Source organism: Pseudochaenichthys georgianus, chromosome 9 (genome assembly GCF_902827115.2).
Source record: "Pseudochaenichthys georgianus chromosome 9, fPseGeo1.2, whole genome shotgun sequence".
Lineage (NCBI taxonomy): Eukaryota > Metazoa > Chordata > Actinopteri > Perciformes > Channichthyidae > Pseudochaenichthys > Pseudochaenichthys georgianus.
Window position 1 is genome coordinate 40352730 of NC_047511.1, and position 22488 is coordinate 40375217.

At 42.6% G+C, this 22488-nt stretch overlaps 1 protein-coding gene across 7 annotated transcripts in view; it reads left to right on the plus strand.

Annotated features, from left to right (window-relative positions):
• trpm3 (transient receptor potential cation channel, subfamily M, member 3) overlaps positions 1-22488 on the plus strand; it is a 193826-nt gene that overhangs the window by 61549 nt on the left and 109789 nt on the right. The window lies entirely within an intron of this gene.

Sequence of the window (22488 nt, forward strand, 5' to 3'; positions counted from 1 at the left end):
CACAGCGCACTGCCTGCTGCAGAGGAAGGGAGAAAGACGCGCTACAGTAAGCACCGTGCGTCATACCATCTTATTTTTTTGTGCAGAACCATCAAAGCAAACAGTCGTTTTTGAGCTTGTTGAGTTTTATAATGAATGGAAGCTATGGGGAGTTGCTCATGCATGTAATGTCGACCTAAGCATAGTTGACATACTCATGTAATGATGATGAATGGCAATGGGGGGAAAATGGACGGGTTAATCTTGTAAGTTAATGATTATTCGATAATGAATCGTATAATAAGCAAAGTATGTGGCCACAGCCTTAGTTCATTCTCTCCGTCCCGTTCAATGGCCGCCGCCCACGAGCCCTCCGTTTCCTCCAACGTTCCTTCTTCTTAGTGTTTGTGTTGCAGGAACGCGGCTGACAGCCTGACAGCAACACAGAAGAAGCCATGGAAAAGGGAAAGGGAAGTGTTGAGCGCTGGGAGGTGATAAGGTGTTTGAACAGTGGGAAGAGAAGGGAGTGAGTCCCATTCTCAGGGAGAAAGAGAAACGGTGAGAGATTGAAGACAGGAGGGAATTGCTAAGAGACAAAAAGTAAGGAAAAGCAATTGAAAAAGCTCCAATGTAAAGCAGAGGAAAACAGAAATAGAACACGTACACAGTGTGCTTATAAAGAGAGGACAGAGGATGTGAGAGGGTCAGGAATAGAGAGTGAAAGCTTGATAGTGAATGAGGGTGTGAAAAAGTCCGCCTGTGAAAAAGAGAGGTTTTTTTTCTCATCCTGATCCTTAGCCAGCTTTCCCCCTTATCAGGTTAGTCCAGACATGGCGGAAAAACATTTACCCATCATGCACTGTGGCTATTGCCCGCCCTAACCCCGTCCTTTCGGCTCGGAGGTCGCCTGCCAGCGCCAGTGGCTCTTCCTCTCTGGATTTAGGGCTCGGCAGAAAACACAAACATGCAAAACACATATGCCCCAGAATCCAGGTCACCCATCGCCGTCCGAGTCGGCAGTTTGACCGGCGACACAAGCAACGAAGCAAATACAAAACAGACATGCATGCAGACCAACCTTATAGATGTCTGTGTGCGAGTCTTTGATGAACAAGTGTCCTCAATGTGGAAGAATTATTCCCTTTGATAGATTTCAAGCAAATGTGTCCACAGCGAAGGAATTAGATTTTTTATTAGATGTCTTTAGAGTCCACGTGTCCATGCTTTTATCTTCGGTAGACTCGACTACTGCAATGGTGTCTTCACAGGTCTCACTAAAACATCTGTTAGGAAGCTGCAGCTGATTCAGAACGCCGCTGCTCGAGTCCTCACTGACACTAAGAAAGTGGATCACATCACTCCTGTTCTGAAGTCTTTACACTGGCTTCCTGTGTGTCAAAGAATAGATTTCAAAATACTGCTGCTGGTTTATAAAGCACTGAATGGTTTGGGCCCAAAATACATTTCTGACCTCCTGCTAAATGATGAACCATCCAGATCTCTCAGGTCTTCAGGGACTGGTCAGCTTTCTGTCCCCAGAGTCAGAACTAAACATGGAGAAGCAGCATTCAGTTATTATGCTCCAAACATCTGGAACAAACTCCCAGAAACCTGCAGGTCCGCTGCAACTCTTACTACTTTTAAATCCAAGCTGAAGACTTTTCTTTTTGTCGCTGCTTTTAATTGAACTATTCATATCTTAAACTGCACTGTAACTTTTATCCATGTACTTTTTCTTTTAATGTTTATTTTATTAGCTTTTCTTTTTAATGACTGTTTTTAAATGCCATTTTCTGAATGTCTTTCGATTTTTGTAAAGCACTTTGAATTGCCCGTGTTGAAAGGGGCTATATAAATACACTTGCCTTGCCTTTAGTAGTTCATTATCTGATTTCATGTACGGCATGTCTTTTTTGTAAATGTAGAAAAATTAAGAAAGACTAAATGAAATAGCACAAACTAGTACTCTCCGTCAAATAGGTGCAGCGGAACATATGTAGACTTCTAGATGTCCTAATATTAATGTGGAGCTCGTCCCGCCATCTTGGACGCGTCCATTCAGCCAAACCTGATTTTGGAAGCCTTGTGACTCTTTTTGCCTGGATGGACACTTATGGAAATGAGAACACTGCACTGAGCCTCAACCTCCAGCGATACTGAGAGGATCTGATGAGCATGCTGCCTTGTGGCCTTACTCAGTGCCACTACATTTATCACAGGGCTTGTTTGGTGACATGTAATCTACAATGACATGTCCACACGTACCTTATGTGCATTAAGAGACAGGCGAGTCGTTTGGGTTCAGGTCACTTCTGATGGCTCTGTTAGTGTGAGCGGTGTGTTTACCTTCATTTGCATATCACGCTTTGTGTACGATCGATGTGGGTTTACTCGGTGTGACTCTCACTGATAGACATTGCTGAGGTGCCTGATGAGCGCGTGAAGCCATTTCCTTAGTCCAATGACTGTGTGATGTCGTTTGAACTCGACACAGGCGTGAAGAATCCACACAGAAGCCTTACGAATCATTCTTCTTCAATGTGAAATGAGATATTGTGCACGGTGTGAGACAGAGAAACAGAACAGGAGCTCCATTGCAACTTTACACTGTGTGTGTCTCAACTCCCTGTGGTAATAACGTTAAGATGAGATTCTCCATCCGAAAGATACAAAAACAAATGTTGTTCAAAAATTCAGCAGATAGTAAGTGGAGCAATGTGACTGTTTGCTTCCGCAGTTTCATTATCTATTCATTTGGACTTTAATATCAGTGAAATGATTCACTTGAAGGACAGAAGACTGCAGGATACGACCTTCTGAGTGTTGGTTCTCGGTGACATTGTGTGCGTGTGTGGCGACTTCTCCGTGTCCTGTTGCTTCTGTCCATCTGTTGTAAATTAACCTTCCCGTGTCATTCAACCACATGTGCTCCCAAGCAGCTAACAGCAGCATGCATCAAACAAAACACTAAAGTATACCGTAGTGGTTGAGAAAGAGAAAATGATAATAGTAAAATACATCGTCTAATCTGACGAGACAACTCGACAAAATGCCAAACGCTTTGGAGAAGGGACAGAACACAGACGCGCTGATGATTTGATTATTATGCGTGGTATACATTAGCGTTCGTTTCTGAAAAGACATTTATTTCTCCACATTTAAAACATGTACCGTTTTTTAACTTCAGCGGCAACCAATCAGAATGCTTGCATTTATCTACAGGTGTGACAGCAGTAAGACATACAGCAGCCACCTAATATCTCCTATCGTGTGCTTAGTAACCAATCCCATCTTATTTTCCCTTCATTTTCATAAATTAAAACCGACACCGTTGTGTTTCTTCTTGTTGTGTTACACATTGTGTAGATCTTGAATTGAGACTATTGTGTGAGATGATGCGTGAGAGTAAAGGTATTGTGATTGAAAATGAGATCAACAAAGAGACCTGCTTTCAGTAACATATATATTACGGTAAGAACATGGACACAACTATGGTGGACACCCATTCAGTGGTTTCCTGTGTTGTGAGTGAATGCACCGCTGAAGCATTCACTCCCCGTAGATTACAGAAAGGTGTGAGGAGTTGGGGATCCATCCTCACTCGGTACGTTCCACCTGCTTCATACGATAACTCAAAAGAGTTGTTCAAAAAGATTGATGTGTGTGTTGTATCGCCCAGACTAGATAAGGAATGTGAGACTGGATTTAAGTGTGTGTTAAGGGTGAGTGGTGCTCTGGAGCTCAGCTGATGAGCAGGTCAACGCTGCTGACATTAAGCTACCACGGCGTGTGTGAGCACTTCAAAACAGTTTCACGTGCAAACAGACTGGCCTCTGACACAGGGGGTGAGGTTCACTGAAAGCAAGAGAGAGACGGGGGGTCGTGTGTTCGCTATGCTGAGTGTGTGTGTGTTTGATTGGGGGCAGCGCTGCTGATTGGCTGATTATGAAGGTAATGGTCCTGTCCTGCAGGCCCCCGCTGGTCTGACAGGTCCTTTCACAGGGCCCATTATTAACTTGACACCATTGATCTTAACAAAACACTTAGATGCCACACACATTGATGCCACTTTAAGCCTACACCTTGAAAAGTACCTAAACAAAAGCCTGCTGATGTCAATGTTAAGAAGATGATTGGTTCATTCTTTTTTTGTTTTGGTGGTGGTCTAATGCAGTGATTCTCAAACTTTTTTCAGTCATGTATCCCCTTTGAAAAAAAAAAAGCCATGTACCCCCTGATCAGCGCAAACACTATTTGTTAGGGAAGAAATGCCGATATAAAGAGGTACAGCACAGCGCTGCACCATCAGTGTCTGATTTATTAAAACAACAACTTTGTAACTAAGAAACACTTAAATGCTACATTTCAAATGTTTAGAATCCATCACTAAATTCATGGCAAACCAATTTTAACATCATGCAATAACACAGAGGACATTAGTTACATTGAACTGATCTTTTTAATAAGTTGTACAATGTAGTGAAACATGGGCTTGTGCTTCACTGAGGACCTTTGTCATTCTGACAGGGAGGCACCTGCAGTTATTACACTTCGCGTGTTGAAATATGTGTAACTCTGTTAATATAAAACCCACACTGCTCAAACTTCCTTACTTTTCCTAAAATTGGTATTTTATTTTTCATTAACATAAAAATAAATCTCACGTACCCCCTGCAGTACTCCAACGTACCCCTAGGGGTCCGCGTACCCCCATTTGAGAACCACTGGTCTAATGGATAGTGAGGTGGGCTGACCACCAAGTGCCCTTGAGTAAGGCACTTAGCCCTCGGTTACTCCAGGGAGAATGTCCCTGTAATTGGTCACTGTAAATCGCTGTGGAATAAGGCGTCTGCTAAATGCCTGAATTGTGAATTATATTTCTGGGAGAGTAAACCCCACAGATCCTCAACTCCGGTGAGTTTCACTCATTAACAACGCAACACAGAGCAACAAGAACGTTGTCTACAGCCATTAACTCGCATGTATTTTCTTATTTGAGGGGGGGTGGATGCGTGTGCCACCCGAACAGGTGCCCCCACAAATAGAATCAAATTCTGTGGGAAACACTGCTTGATGAAAAGGGGGATAAAACAGGGTGTTGTTGTAGTGGTTTTCTACCACAAATGTATATACACTGAACAAAAATATAAACGCATCACTTTTGTTTTTGCTCCCATTTTTCATGAGATGAACTCAAAGATCTAAAACATTTTCTATATACACTAAATCACCATTTCTCTCAAATATTGTTCACAAATCTGAAAAATCTGTGATAGTGAGCACTTCTCCTTTGCCGAGATAATCCATCCCACCTCACAGGTGTGGCATATCGAGATGCTGATTAGACAGCATGGTTATTGCACAGGTGTGCCTTATAATGGCCACAATAAAAGGCCACTCTGAAACGTGCAGTTTTGCTTTATTGGGGGGGTCTGGGGGGGTCCGAAAACCAGGCAGTATCTGGTGTGAGGGGTAGGGTTAGGGTTAGGGTAATGTTGTGAATCGAGTGGCCCATGGTGGTGGTGGGGTTATGGTATGGGCAGGCGTATGTTATGGACGACGAACACAGGCCACTCGATTCACAACATTACCCTACCCCTACCCCTACCCCTCACACCAGATACTGACTGGTTTTCGGACCCCCCCCCAGACTAAAAATGTTTTAGATCTTTGAGTTCATCTCCTGAAAAATGGGAGCAAAAACAAAAGTGTTGCGTTTATATTTTTGTTCAGTGTAGTATACCGCCCAAACTATCAACTAAAGAGGCCGATATTAAACTTTGTTGTCATTTCAATCACTTTTAATCAAGACACTCAAATATACAAACGTTGCCTCTGTGCTAACCTGCCCATCCACTCTCCAGCACTTCCACTGAGAGCCCTGAAAATGGCAATAGATCATTATGGACTGTTTAATCAACCACAAGTTCTGCAGGTACTAAAGCGATGGCAGTTATTCCGGCTTAATGTGTCACTGCATGGCTTTCCTTCTTGTTAATGTTGCTCCTCTGCACAGCCAGAACCCTCCTAGGTGTTATGTAACTGATTACTTAATGCAACCTTATAAGGATCCATCATTACACCGCTAACTCCCTGTTGAACACTTCATCCACCTGACGGCGCTAACACACATTTCAGTTCCCCGAGATCATTACGTTGCAACAACAGATTGATCTCCGTGAGAGTGTGTGGATCAAAGTACAGTTATATTTAGCTGTCCTTGCCTTAACTCATGAACCCATGTGATATATCTCTTCCTTTCTCTCTCCCTCGTTCTTCTTGCCCCACTAATTAAAAGGCGTTTGTATGTTTTCACTGCAGGAGATTTTGCTTGCGGAAGTAATGATGTGTAAATACAGGCCATTCACTGTACCATTATTTCCTCTTTGTGCAATTAGAGGACATGACACAAACCCCCGCTGAGCAAGGACAAATATCAGACACACTGGTAATTATCTGCAACAGCAGGCGAGATGCTCCTGGCTCAGACATGGTGATGTTTAAAGGAAATGGAGATACGCATGGACAGCAGATGTGAAAACCATGCCTCACCGTCTCTTCTTCCCACACAAACACACAGACGTTATTAATAGCATTTCATATCCTTTGTTTAGCCAGGACGGTCCTATTGAGACGGAATATCAACATCTTGTTCTTTTTATGCCACTTTTTACGAGTCTGACCGTCTGTACATTACCGTACTTTTCGGACTATAAAGCGCACCTGCATATAAGCCGCAGCAGCTAAATTGTCCGTCTGTCTTGCTCTCGTTCTGTCTCTCGGTTCCACTTTTACTCTGGCGCGCTACCTGTCTCACTCTTTTCCGGCCTCCAGCTTTTCCTGCTGGAGCCCAATATGGTCTAGCTGCGGCCGCGGCCAGTCCACGGCGGTACACGATGGTACACGACACGCCCACCTGACACGACACTACGGTGGCTGAGAGGCACCACCGTTAAAAGCGAATTGACGAGATTTACATAATACAGCCCATGTAGTATAAACATTGATTTAAATTTCTTACAGTAGGAGAGGTTTTGGGGTTTAGGAGGGAGGAAGGAAGATTAGGATTAGGTAAAAAGGTAGGGAGTGGTTAGGGTTAGGATGGGGGGAAGGGAAGGGTTAGATTGAAGGGAGGGAAGAGAACTGCTACCCGGGAACGTTCTGGGTAGTTTATTTAGTTTAAAAAAAATTATCCAACGAGTTAGAGACCACAAAGGAAGTGTAGTACCGTCGTTTGGCCACAAGACTCCGGCGCACTCCTGGGGGCTTGGTTCAACCTCCACTGTCCGCGGCCGCAGCTAGACCCTTCTCAGCCACCGTAGTGTCGTGTCAGGTGGGCGTGTCGTGTACCATCGTGTACTGGCCGCGGCCGCAGCTAGACCCTTCTCCTGGAGCCCGCTGCTTAAAGGTGGCGGGCGTGGACCGGTCATAGAGCCCATAGTTACAGGTGGTTAATTTTACCTGTAAAATCCATAGATTTAGGAGGTTCCCTAGTGGCCGTTAGCTGTACAAAAAAAATGGGGGAAAAAGTCGCGGCTTATAGTCCGAAAAGTACGGTAAATTCTGTCAAGTGACATATCAAACAAACCCTAACCCTAAAACGGGATATCTCCTCAATTCAACATAAACAACCATTTTCAATCAGGGACAAACTGATGAGATTCTGGGGGTTTAGGTCCTGGTGACCTCACACAACATATTGTGGTCCGTAATAGAAAAATGTATTCACTCATTTTGACAATATCTTACAGGATGAAATGATGTACTGATGGAGACTTTGATTTGACTGGTTGGCGGAGGCATATTACCGCGAGGCGATATTTTCTAGTTCGTTTTTATCTTTTGCAACTTCACGCTTGAGTGAGTAATTAAAGAGTCAGAGATAAAGAGTGAGAGATGTTTAGTATGTATGTACACATACAGTCTGAGCTTGGTTGTTGCTCAGCAGAAATGAGAATGAGTCCACACATCAGATCCTTTTATGTCTCGCTTTCTCCCTCGTTATCTTGTTTTGGCTCAATAAGCAAGACATCAATTCATGTTATTATTAAGTGGTGCATTGGTGTTTGAGAGTTCTTTAAAGACTCAGAAATAACAAATAATGAGGCTTGAGTGGTAAAAAGAAAAGAATGTTAGGCAAATGTCTCAATACAGTATTAAAGTCTGTAAGTCATTTAGTGCCCGGGTTTTTGTCCTCATTATTCTCTCATGTCTGAGGTTAAACAAACCATTGCCCCTGCACATCCAATTAGATTCCGACAGCACACGACCAACGACACATGAACTGACGCTCCATTAGAGTCGAGGAGGGAGAGACGTCAGTCCTTCCTCTTGGTTTTCCCCAAAAGCTTCCTTTGAAGGCATCATTAGCAGACACAAAGTTGATCAAGTCGTGAACTCGCCCACAGCACACATCTGAGAAGTCACCATCAGGATTTGGCAGAAGCTTGCCCGGGGCTTCAGATAATATTCCGATGATTGGTTTCCGTGTTTGCGTTTGATAAACAGCCTTCAGGAGCTGCAGAGCGATAATGCGAACGCACAACATGCTCTCACTTCCAGACTCTTTAACACACACTGAAAGCTAATGACACCTATTGGAGATAATTCTACATCTCAGAGCAATTATAATTATGTGTGTGATTAGATGCCACTGATACTGAAGATGTTTGTTTGATCGTTGGTGTCCGTTTCTGTATATTTTAACCTTTTCCATCAATTGAAAATAGTCCAATTAGCATTTGAACTTCAGCACACTGGCATTCGTGGATAAACACGTGGCATGCGCGTTATAAGAGATGGCCCGTTAGTATGTATGGATCAGCTGGGTTTGATCAGGGCTGCGCAATTAACCACTGTATTTATTACAAAGGCTAAACACGTGTTGAAATACCATTCTGATGAATTGTGCAGATACCCGGGTTTCCAAATCTTTTTCTTTGGACTTACATAACGTATTTGTTTGGTATTTTATTCAATGTTTCTATGATAATGTGAACAATTATGCAAAAGGATCAATCCATCCAATATTGTCAATCATAAGTTTTGGGTTTTGTTTCCATCCTTTGTGTGGGTGTCTGTGTGACACGTCTTTTTTACATTTTTGAGGACGTCTTTTATTGTTTTTTGGCAAAACAAATGAGGAAGGAGCTTCACTTTGGGCTTTTAATATTACATTACATGACATGTGACTTGTTAGACGCGACTTACATACTCAATGCTGTGGGCAATCCCCACAGGAGTAATTCGGGGTGAAGTGTCCAGGGACACAACGACATGCTGACTGCAGCGGGGTTTGAACCTGTGCTCCCCTGATCCGAACACCAACGCACAACCCACTGCGCCACACGCCTCCCGTGACTCTAATAGACTCTATTACAAGCAGTGAGATCAATGCGAAGTGATTTTTTCAGATGGGCTGGGATTTCTTATCTTAGTGTGCGCTGGGCTAAGCTTCTAACTGAATGTATTTTTGTGAACATGCAAAGGTCATACTTTGCTTCAAGGACAACCTTTTGGACTCCTTGCACGCGACTACCACTGAAGTCTAATGTCACAACCCTTCTTGACTGAAGGGAAGTGCGTTTTAACTTGGTTGTTATTTAAAGTTGAGCTTTCACCTTAACTGGTGAAAGGATACCAAACATCCAAACACTTCAACCCTGCCGCCATGAAGGAGAACAAGTAAAATAATCTAGATAACTTGTCTCTTCGTCTAATTTCCGAACATATTATATCTCCACATCTTTACATCATTATGGGCTTTTGTGCTGAACGTGTAGGAGGGACAATCCTTTTAACGAGCCTTGCTGTTATCCTCCTCCCACTTGTGTGCCTGTCTTTAAGGCCAGGGAGGGTTCATCTTGATGTAGCTGACAGGTCGTGAGTGTGTGTGAGAAAGGCTATGCACAATGTGATTGGTTCACTGCATCACACAGAAAGAGGACATCACACACACACACACACACACACACACACACACACACACACACACACACACACACACACACACACACACACACACACACACACACACACACACACACACACACACACACACACACACACACACACACACACACACACACACACACACACACACACACACACACACACACACACACACACACACACACACACACACACACACACACACACAATTCATTCCAATACCTCCTTGCATGTATTGAATATGTGTTTTCAGTCCATACTTATGGATCCATTCAGCTTTTTACCTAACACTAAGTTTATATACAATTATTTTTATTACAGAAATATCACCAGTAGAGGAATATCAAAATAAAATAGATGATTATACCACTACCTATTGAAGAAATGTGTCAAACAGATGGTGTGCTGCACATGTCAGAACTTGATTTGAGATGACAGACAATAGCATTGTTCAGCCATTAATGGCCACCTGCTTCTGTTGTTGTTTTAGAAATCTGTCGGAGGGTTTAGCATCACCAACAGCTGTACTGTAAGAAGCACAACGCAGCAGAGTCATTCGTTATCAGCACTTTTTCTCTGTCTGACAACTGAGAGGAAAGACATTTCTACTTATACTTTGTCAGCGTAGCCAAAGATATATCCCATATCTCTGAACTCCGGTATAACCCCATGACTCCAAACCTCACCAAAGCTGCACTTATCCCCGGCCGCGGTGACATGGAGGAACGGTAAATTGGACATCTCCAACAGCCTGTTCCCTGCAATCATCTCTGCCAGCACACGTTGTCCAAATATGAGCCCATTTGGATGCAGCATTTGAACATTAAAGTCATGAGTGAGCTTTCAGGCATTTTCCCAGTAATAGCAACTGGGCTAGAACAAATCAGATGCTGGAGGGTAGAACACAAATCCAATCTGTGTGCTTAACCAGTCGCAATTTACCAAATCTGTGTTTGAAGCATATTTGAAACAAAGTAGATTTCAAGTATCTCCTTTTTTATCCCCAAAATCCTTGCATGGCTTCAAAAAGCAAAGGTCCTTTACATCAATCTTTGAGGAGAAAAACTCTACCCCTTGCCAATCTCTTTTATCAACCTGCTGCCATGTCCTTTGAAGGGTACTTGATACTCCTGCATTAAAGCCTTGAACCTTCAGTGGATGTGTGAAGGCTCTCAACGTGCGTAGCTGGAGGTGAGGCTCGTCCTGACGTCTGCAAAACATTCATCTGGGTGAACGGAGTAAATAAAACAAGTTGAAGAAATAGTAATGGGGGCGGTGGTGGCGATAGGGACTTGGCTTGGCAACTGGAAGGTCACCAGTTCAAGTCCCGGCAAGACCAAGTGCTACCGAGGTGTCCCTGAGCAAGGCACCGTTCCCCACACTGCTCCCCGGGCGCCGTTCAAAATGGCAGCACACTGCTCCTAACACTAGGATGGGTCAAATGCAGAGAAACCATTTCCCCACGAGGGATTAATAAAAGTCCATCTTAATCTTAATGTTCTTATTTTCAGTCAACTTCACATCTAGCAAAGCCAATTCTACAATTATCCTCAACTTAGCGTTCATTAACAGTGAATCAGAAACGACGTTACTGCAACTAAAGTTATATTGCGTACGAATGGCTGGGACTGCAGCGACAGCATCGTAACGAGCACCGATCGAGGTTTTCTGTAACAGTCCCAGTCTGTTCACGACGTATTGTCCACGAACCAGTATTTAAACACTGCCAGAGCCCAAACCGTGTTAGTGTTTACTTCCTGTCTGTCTTCTTCTGATGAGATGTCCAACGTCCAGCCTTCTCTTTTAACATCTTTCCTTCTCTTGCGCTCGTTTCTTTACTGGGGATAGTTTAGCCATCATGGATCCAAAGTAGTGTGCTCTCCACACATATAAAAATGAATATTGAAAACATATTCCACGGTGTTTTCTGATGGAGAAAACAAATGTGTGTTGTCAGCAGCTGTCGTTAGATTTACTGGACTTCATATCTGCGGTTTGATATGACTTCAAAAATGTATTTATCGTGTGATTTTGGAAATAAAAGTTTCATATTCTGAAAGCCAATAGTCCCTTGATCCTCCTTAGCTTTGAGCGAGAATGAACAACCTCGGAAATATCCAAATTGACCAATCAAAAAAGAGTATTCAACTAAGCTGAGTTATAATCAGCAACAAAACCGAAGACATACAAACGGACACTCGTATCACATATTGAATAACAACATATTGAATAACAACATATTACAATAAAAGCATGGTCGTGTTGGCTGGTATGCCGTCTACCAATCACAGGGTTGTTGGTTTGATGCCTTTACGAATGTGTGTGAATGTTTCCCCGAGCAGGTGGCGCCTTGTAAGGCAGCTTCTGTATGAACATGTGCAAACGGGTGAACGATGACATGTATACGTGAACGTGCCTTGAAGGGCCGTAAAGACTAGAAAGTGCTATATAAATGCGGTCCATTTATCATTTACCACAACTTCTCCTGCGCCCATGCTAGATATACTTCCTCTTCTCCCTCTGCCCCTCCCACTTCCTCTCCTTCCTCCGGCCCCTGAGGCGGTCTTACTTTGGCAAACTACTTAATCACTTGCTCCAGCGTCCTTCTCAGCATTATCTCTCCTTGTTATCCCTCCGCTGTTACTTTGCTATCCTCTTTCAGCACCAGCTGTAGACCATCTGCTTTACAGTGAAACCCCCTCAGGACCTCTCTTCCCTCTGCCTGCTATCACCGCTGAGGAGAACACTTCTAATGTCCTGAATTTCCCTTTTCAAAACAGTGCAAGTTGTCTGCACATACAAACCTGTCTACGGTATGACACACTTTTAACGTGAACTCTTTGCAAAGAACTGCCGCAGTCAGAAACCAAAGAGCAGCAGTGTAGCTAAATCACATTTTATGGGGTGAGGAATATGTGAAACTCTGGTCACGGTAGGTCAAACAGAACCCCTTCAGCCGAGTACCCACTAGTAGTGACAAGACCAGAGATAACAATTCACCCTGAAAGCATAGCCACCGTTTTCACAACCTACCTGCTGGACAAACATCAACACCAGCCTCCAATGTGGCCCTGCTGCCAGGCACAGCTCCGAGTACTGACGGCTTCTCAAACCCCCCGACACAAATGTCAAACCGCCCCGCCGAGTCAGACCCAGAACAATCGACCTGCCTAAGAAGATTAGGGTGTACGAAATATATTTTAGAGTGGATTATTCAATTACATTTTGGGGGAAAGTATCTTGAAAGTAAAAGCTGTTTTGGAACAGTATGCCTCTTTTTGGACTGTGTGGTACTAAGAAACGCTGGGAGTGTGGTTGTGTATGTTTGTTGTAAAATGTTTGCTTTGAAGTTGTTTGACTTCATGAGCAAAGTTATCGAAGGTTGTGTCAGGGCAGTTATTTCTGTATTTTGTGCAATTTCTAGCCGTTGAATTGAACAAGGCTTTCTGCACTGAACTGTGGGTTTAGAGTTGATACCGTACTATACTGTTACTCAGTGTAGCGTGAAGTGTTTCAGATTCATAAATCGTCTTTGTGTCTCTCCTCTGCTTCCACGTTAAGGGTAAATGTTGGCTGCATACTTATTTGGAAATGAATACATAGTAATTTTTAGGGCTGAACGGTTAATCCAATTTGAATTGACATTGCTACAGTATGTGATATACTGATGCACAGACCACTGCGCCACCCTCCCCCCCCTTATCACCTGAATCTCCTCTAGAGCACCATTGTGTTCTTTGTAACCAAATGTCTCTCAGAGGGGCGTGGGGAGGGGCTCCTTATTTTCATCTGAAGTAACAGACAGAGAATCAGCACTTTGGAAACAGGGCTGAAACAGAGGGGATTATGGGTAATGCTGTAATGATCTGTTTGATGTTTGGAGCCAAACACTTCAGACACATGTTTGTATATATCTGAGAGCTGTAATATATTGATGAAAAACAGTATAATAGGAGACCTTTAATAAAAAAAAACACAACCTGAATTGCAACTCGGTATTGGTCGAAAGAAACCATAACTGGATTATTTCCCCATTGTGTTCAGCCGCAGTCTACTGTATGTCCTCCTAACACAAAACACTACTATTCTGAAAACAAGATGCAGGGTGAGACCAGGGCTAATGTACACTCAGAGAGACATGGAGACATGGGGAGAGGGACAATAGGATTAGGTCTCTAGTACAAGCTTTACTACCTTGAATACATTACTGAACCTCTGCACACATTGACTAAGCAGATCTGATTGTCGCTGCAGGGAGATGTTTCAATGTCCTTCTCTTTACTCCTTGATCTCACACACATGTATCCTAAATATATGTACAAGCACAAGTTGTTCATAAATCGTCTGTTGGCTTTCGTGTGTGTTTTGGGGACTCTCCGGAGCCGCTTAATGAAACAAAGACGTTATTAAGTTCACGGCATATGGACCAAACAAATAGAAACAACTGTGTTTAATTATTTGAAAGGTCTTAGTAAATATCATCTCCCATGAGATCTATGACGTCAAACACAATGGCATTTATTACAAATTGTCCAAATAGAAATGTGTCCCAGGCAGCTGATACAGCAGTGATACAGCCAGGCGTTGGCTGGTGACGGACAGCTCAACCCACAGGATGATAGCAGATCTCTGTACTGTGCCACTTCGGCGGATCAACACATGTCCCAGAAATGTCAACATGACAAAATGTGCAGCAAATATAGGTTATCTTCAAAGTAAAAAAACACGTGTTGTCGTACACTTTTAAGGTGTTGGTATCGTCCATGGTTCCCACAGGTGCTTTAAGTCTTTGAACGTACATGTAAGGAAAAGAATGTGAGGCCTGGAAAGTATGTTTATAATTGTGTGAAAGGAAATAAATTGAAGTTAGTTTGATATTTTATTTTCCTGAGTGTTAGTAACAGGCTACGTTCTGCTCCCAAATGTGTGTCTCCGGCCATTGAGTCATTGTTTCACGCACCAGCTGCCTTGACACATTACGTCTCTAATTAACATTGTTCCTTGTATCCCACCATGCCTTGTTAGGTCCTTGTATCCCACCATGCCTTGTTAGGTCCTTGTATCCCACCATGCCTTGTTAGGTCCTTGTATCCCACCATGCCTTGTTAGGTCCTTGTATCCCACCATGCCTTGTTAGGTCCTTGTATCCCACCATGCCTTGTTAGGTCCTTGTATCCCACCATGCCTTGTTAGGTCCTTGTATCCCACCATGCCTTGTTAGGTCCTTGTATCCCACCATGCCTTGTTAGGTCCTTGTATCGGAGGGAATTGGGCCCGAAAAAGTCCTTGAACTGTCCTTGAATTTGTATAAATGAATGACGAGCTTGTTAGAAACACTCTTTGGACGTTGGGTCCGTCTGGTATAGTAACATTTGCAAATGCTCTCACAACTTCAGCAAGTCTAGCGATATGGATTCCTCCATAAAAAAACTAGAATATATTGGAAAACACGAGACTCAAAAACACTTCAAAGTCTAAAAATGCAACCAATTTGCAATCCAAGTTTCATTTTTCATTTATTACTTAATTGTTTTCCACAAATGTCTAAGACACCTCTTGGACCTAGTTGTAACCACTTGACTGTCAGTCTATCATTAGGATCGTTGGCTTCGGAGATATCGACTGTGAGATACATGTTTTAACCTTTTGACGCTGCTTCCTTGATAGCAATCAGTCATCTTATAGATGTGGGACACAGTGGGATGGTCCCTCCCAGGCCTGTCAAAGATCACCTGACATACGGAGGCTTGTTTGATGGATGTTGGAACTGATAAACAGCAACCACCTGATCCATTGTGAGGGACATATTGTTAGGTGTGTGTGTGTGTGTGTGTGTGTGTGTGTGTGTGTGTGTGTGTGTGTGTGTGTGTGTGTGTGTGTGTGTGTGTGTGTGTGTGTGTGTGTGTGTGTGTGTGTGTGTGTGTGTGTGTGTGTGTGTGTGTGTGTGTGTGTGTGTGTGTGTGTGTGTGTGTGTGTGTGTGTGTGTGTGTGTGTGTGTGTTGTGTGTGTGTGTGTGTGTGTGTGTGTGTGTGTGTGTGTGTGTGTGTGTGTGTGTGTGTGTGTGTGTGTGTGTGTGTGTGTGTGTGTGTGTGTGTGATGCACAGGGGCATGCTCCAGAGATCACCACTCCAGTTCCTAGCTTTGCCTGAGGGGCTACGGGAGGGGGGCTCAGGAAGCAAAGAGGGGGGGGGGGGGGGGGGTTCCTCCTGGTTTTTTAGTATCCATGGTAACACCATCCTGCCCTGCCATGATCTGTGTCAGTGGAGCTGAAATGGGCTGCAGAGTGGCAGCAGAGGTAAAAAAAAAAAAAAGAGTGGGAGACTTTATAGACGATAGTGGACGATGAGGAGGATTGAAAGTACTCTGTTCATTCTGAAACATGTTGATACATTAACGCATTAAACCACCAAGTTCGCCACAAACTTCCTCCTATTCTTCTTGACACAGGGTACTTATGATATTGTGGTTTGGAGCCCTAAAGGTTCTGGGCTCCTATCCCATCATTCAAGCGTGGTTTTCACTATAAATAATTAGTTTTTACTATGTTCCACCTGAGTTTACTCGGACACAGCAACATCTATATTGATTCTGACACGTCTACAGCCAACTCACAGACGTATCATTGCCTTGATAAAAAAGATTATTAATTTGACCCCTTTTAGAAGTGAAGATATAGTCATTCATTCTGGGCATGTCCTTCTCGAGCCTGAGGCCTGAACAATAGGCCCAGGTTTAACAGGGTAATTCCAGCATGGATGTTTACCAACTCCCTCCCACAACACATCAGAGACTGCACTGACCCCCCCACTTTAAAAACACTGACCAAAACACACCTCTTCAGACTGGCTTTTAATCTGTGAATTATGCTGTATTGCTGTTTTTTTTTTTTTTTTTTTTTTTTAAATTTATTCTACTAAAATCATACAAAAACAAAAACGTATAATTCATACACACAAATGAACAAAATTAGTAGAAGCGGGAGGGCTGAAGCATAGCTTATGGGGAGTAGCCCTCCCGTGCATCATCATTAGCATCAATATAGTAATGGCACATATTTCGTCAAAAACGTATAGAAATTAAGGAGTACAAAAAAATAAAGAAAACTAACGAAAACTGGAAAAAAAATAAAATAAATAAAATAACAGTTAGGGCAAGAAAAAAGTAAATGCATATATAAGCAACACTGGGAATATCAAATACTTGTTAGCTGGAGTAATCTGCAAATATAATTGTTTTTACTTTAGTTTTGAATTTTTGATGATAGTAATACTCGAAAGGTCTGGGTGAAGTCCATTCCACGTTCTAACTCCGATTATGGATCAGCTGTGTGATTTGATGGTTGTTCTACAGGGCTTGCTATACAACCAGTTAGGATGCCTGGTTGGGTATTTCCTGACTGTGGTTTGGAACTGCTTTTGAATGTTAGTAGGCATTTTGTTATGGTAAATGTTGTGCATAATCAGTACTGTTTTAAGTTTTACTATATCAACACATTTGAATAGATTGAGTTTTTTGAATATGGGAGTTGTGTGTTCATATTTACCAACACCACAGACTATTCGTAATACTTTTTTTTGGGATGTTATTATTTTTTGTAGATTTGTTGCGTACGTGTTTCCCCATATTTCGGAGCAGTAATAAAGGTAAGGGAGAAATAGACTGTTATAAAGAGTTCTGAGTATTTTTTCCTCGAGAATGTTCTTAGTACGATACAAAATACCTATTATTTTTGACAGTTTAGTTTGTACATAATTTATATGATGCTTCCAGTTGAGTTTTTCATCAACAATGAGTCCTAAAAATGTACATGCACCAACTTTCTCTATCTCAGTATTGCAAATCCGTATAATACAGTCATTTCTACTCTCAGACTTTGTATTGAATAACATGTAATTTGTTTTGGCCACATTAAGGGATAATTTATTAACTGCAAACCAGTTACATAGTATTTCCAATTCTGCATTAACAATTTTAACAAGATCACCAAGATTATGATGGGAGCAGAGAATGGTGGTATCATCGGCAAACAAAATGAATTTTAACATGTCTGAGGTGTTGATAATGTCATTAATATAAATCAGGAACAGTTTTGGACCTAAGATTGATCCTTGAGGGACTCCACATGTTATAGGAAGATTGTTTGATTTCGCCTCGTCTATGTCCACATATTGTAGCCTATTTATCAGATAACTCTTGACCCATTATTTGGCTTGACCCCTTATGCCATAATGTTCTAATTTGTGAAAATAATTTTTAATAACTTTTAAATGTTATTTTATCTTGTTCTAATAACTTTTAAATTCTATTTTATCATGTTTTATCACCACTGTAAAGCGTCTTTGAGCACCTGAAAAAGCGCTTTGAAATGCAATGTATTATTATTATTATTATTACCATGAATTGCATGGCAGCGAAAAGGCAAAGAAAGTTATGTATTGCCCTGATTGGAGACCTCTGTATATAACTCCCCCACACCTAATCCATGACAAATGGCAACTGCACTTGTTCGTTTAAGATGAGGTAGGAGCAAAGGAAAGGCATTTTGATGAAGCATGCGCTAGCCAGTTTGCTTGTAGTTGCAGCAGTGGGAGTAGATAAGGTCACCACTGTAGCAACAGATAGTAGTCCAAGTATGAATACCATACCAGCATATGCTCCGTGTAGCACATTAAACAGAGGGTGTTCACAGTGGCTAAGTCTATGCTTTAGCTAAGTGACGCACATTTGTCGGTCTTCATTCAAAATTAAGCTAAGTTGGAGAAACTAAAAAGAAAATCTGATTTATTTTTACCCGGTTGTAATGAATTTCTTTATTACAATACCATAAGTTTTTTGTATCTCCCTATATAATCTACCGTACTTTTCGGACTATAAAGCGCACCTACATATAAGCCGCAGCAGCTAAATTGTCCGTCTGTCTTGCTCTCGTTCTGTCTCTCGGTTCCACTTTTACTTTGGCGCGCTACCTGTCTCACTCTTTTCCGGCCTCCAGCTTTTCCTGCTGGAGCCCGCCGCTTAAAGGTGGCGGGCGCGGACCGGTCATAGAGCCCATAGAGTTAAAGGTGGTTAATTTTACCTGTAAAATCCATAGATTTAGGAGGTTCCCTAGTGGCCGTTAGCTGTACAAACAAAATGGGGGAAAAAGTTGCGGCTTATAGTCCGAAAAGTACGGTAATACATATTCATAGTTTAAACTTGCTGATAATTCTGATAAAAACATGACTCATCTCTGATCATCTCTGATCATCTGAATCATTGTGGTTAATACAAGTCAAAAGAGAAGGCACTGTCATGTAGTTCATGTGAATGTGCTCAGTGGATTCTTTGAAAAGTAAATAATAATTATAATTGTTGGGGAATAATTGGCCCTGCATGTCCTCCTTCGCCCTCTGACGCAGCTGACCAACCTTGAGCAGCCGTTATCTCCCATAAGGAGGGGCTGCCCTGGCATTGTGTTGATGTTGCCAGTTTGTGACCGGGCAACTCTCTGTCAGAGATAGTTATTGTTGTGGGACACTTGCACACATCCTTCTCGGGGTGCAGATGACCCCGAGTGATAAGCGACAACAAATGTGATTCAGTGTCCTCAGCTGTTTAGTCTATCTATTGAAGAATGTTGATTATTACACTCTGAACTAGTTAAGACCTCGAGCTACAGGAGGGCGCTTCAGAATTGATTTGGCATCTCAACTCGTGGCCCGTGACATGTCGTGTGAACTCTCCGGCCGAAGCTCCAAATAAACCGTCAGTGTTTGCCATCAAAGCTCCAGCTCTCCTCGTGTCTCTCTGAGTCCTGACTCCCCATTGCTTCAGAAGTTTCCCCCTCAGTAATAATAAAGCTTTATTTATATAGCACTTTTCATACAACACATGCAGCTCAAAGTGCTTAACAAAATGTCACATCACAAGTTTAAAATAAACAACAAGAAATTCCCCTCAGATTATTCGTTAAGAATGTACACGAGGCCATGCAGCAAAACATACCATTTGATCAGGTTAATCAACACGAGGAGGTCAAATGTATGATAATACAAATAAATAATGGTTTCTCTCCGGCAGATAAGACACAAGACGACTGAGTCGATGCAACACTATCAAATATAATATAAAACCCCATAAAACAAAGTGAACATATAGAATATAGAAATAAAAACATTAAGAAATAGAGAGAGATGTGAGCAAGGTCGGACATATTGAAAAAACAAAAACCAACAAGGTTCAGTGACTTTTGGTTTTGACCCCCCGGCTAACTTCACACGACGTAATGCCTCCTACATCCTGGCACCGTGCACCCATGTGCTTCCCTCTCTGTGGCAGCAGGGCCAACTCTGGCACGTTGCATCTTGGCTCGAGCTCGAGGAAATGAGCTGTGACTTCCTTCCTCTCCCCTCCTCTCTTCCCGTCTACCTATGAGTGGAGCCAGTCCCTCTCAATTTAGGGAGGAAGATTGAGTTTACCAAGCCGCCAAACTGCTTATCGATCGAGAAACGATTTCAGAGAGCAGGTCTACAATTCAAACACAGGTGTAATGATCTGGTTCAATTGCCTGTGTGTGTGTGTGTGTGTGTGTGTGTGTGTGTGTGTGTGTGTGTGTGTGTGTGTGTGTGTGTGTGTGTGTGTGTGTGTGTGTGTGTGTGTGTGTGTGTGTGTGTGTGTGTGTGTGTGTGTGTGTGTGTGTGTGTGTGTGTGTGTGTGTGTGTGTGTGTGTGTGTGTGTGTGTGTGTGTGTGTGTGTGTGTGTGTGTGTGTGTGTGTGTGTGTGTGTGTGGTCTAGCATTACTATACTTGTGGGGACCTAAATCTGTTTACACAGTCACGTGTGGGGACTCGCCTCCCTTATGGGGACAAAATTGAGGTCCCCATAAGGGGAATTATTAATTTTAGGGTGAAGACTTGGTTAGGATTCGGGTAAGGCATGTGTTGGTTATGGTTAAGGTTAGGATAAGTCTCCAGGAAATGCATGTAAGTCAATGTAATGTCCCCTGAAGTGATGTATACATGGTGTGTGTGTGTGTGTGTGTGTGTGTGTGTGTGTGTGTGTGTGTGTGTGTGTGTGTGTGTGTGTGTGTGTGTGTGTGTGTGTGTGTGTGTGTGTGATGTGAAATGATACTGATGGTGTGCCAGAGAAGGGAAGCAGGAGTCAGCTGTTCCCGCTGTGATGGAAACAACAGAGAGAGAAATAGAGACGGATAACGTGTGGGTGGGTCTTGTATATGTGTGTGACCGCACTGAGTACGCCTCCCAGTGATTTTGATGAATGGATTTAGCTGCTCATTTCTGCTTCAGCTCAGTAGCCATACATAAAAGCGGATTCATATTGCACTTCAGTCGGCAGAAGAAATGGGGGAAATAATGGTTCGACACAGACACACTCTTTAACACTGCTACTCTTTAAAAGAAGTCGTTTATTCTCTAGTGTTCAGAACAGAACAAATCTTTCTCTTTTGTGCATTCATTATTGCATGTTTAAATCCTTCATCAAAGCGAGTGATCACAACAAAGTGCACCGTTAGATCTGAACAGCCATCTACAGTATGTTGAACGTTGAAAAAAAGCCTCTCTGCTTCACGATGTTTAGGACATTTCAAAAAGCCATTTGACATGTCTGACTTATGCTATTGGAAATCCATCTAAATCACTTTGTGACCACTGTGACATGAATTATTGACTATTGACCTGAGAAGCACATCCATCACACATTGATGGAAGGACAGAGATGATGTGGAAGGAAAGAGATGGAGGAGAACAGAGCCGACCGGGTCAAAGCTGGTCGATTAGAGCCTTTATGACACGGATCATCTTTTTGCAGCTTTGTCTCTTTCTGTCGTTTCCAAATAAACACACACACTCAAACTCTCTATCAGCTAGAGCAGTGGTTCTCAAATGGGGGTGCGCGGACCCCTAGGGGTACGTTGGAGTACTGCAGGGGGTACGTGAGATTTATGTTATGTTAATGAAAACTAAATAAGTAATGCATTTAAACAAACTACGAATAGTAGATGAACTACTTTCTTCAAAGCTTTGCAGAAACTCTGGATAATACAATGGGAACAATTAACGGGGTGCTCTGTTTTCCTCCCCCTCTCCTGACAGCCTGTCAGGCTCAGCAGCTCGCTGAAGAACCTGTAATAAGTGACCCGACAGTAAATAAACATAGTTATAATTAGTTTAGCTAGTTCCAGAGTAGATCAAATGGCTAAGTGTGGTGTTCTAACTCTTAGTGTGTGTTTTTCTCCGCTCACCGCCGCAGGTGATCATGTAGAGCTGCGTGTGTCTCCGTCAGCAGCAGCTGATCTCTCTCTCCCGTCCGATTAGACTTCACTCGCGTTTATGTTTATATCCATCAGATCTAGCTAGTTCTAGTTAATGATATGACTGCCTGCTTATCAAAGGACACCTAAACAATAGGCGTTGCTTGGCCGGCTCAGATGATTGGTCGTGCTTTTTACAGCGCCACGGCTTCCACTGATGACATTTTTTTTATGGATTTTTTTGTCAAAGCACTTCAGATATTCGTTGCTATCGGGATGTTAAGAGCATTCCATGGAATATAACAAGT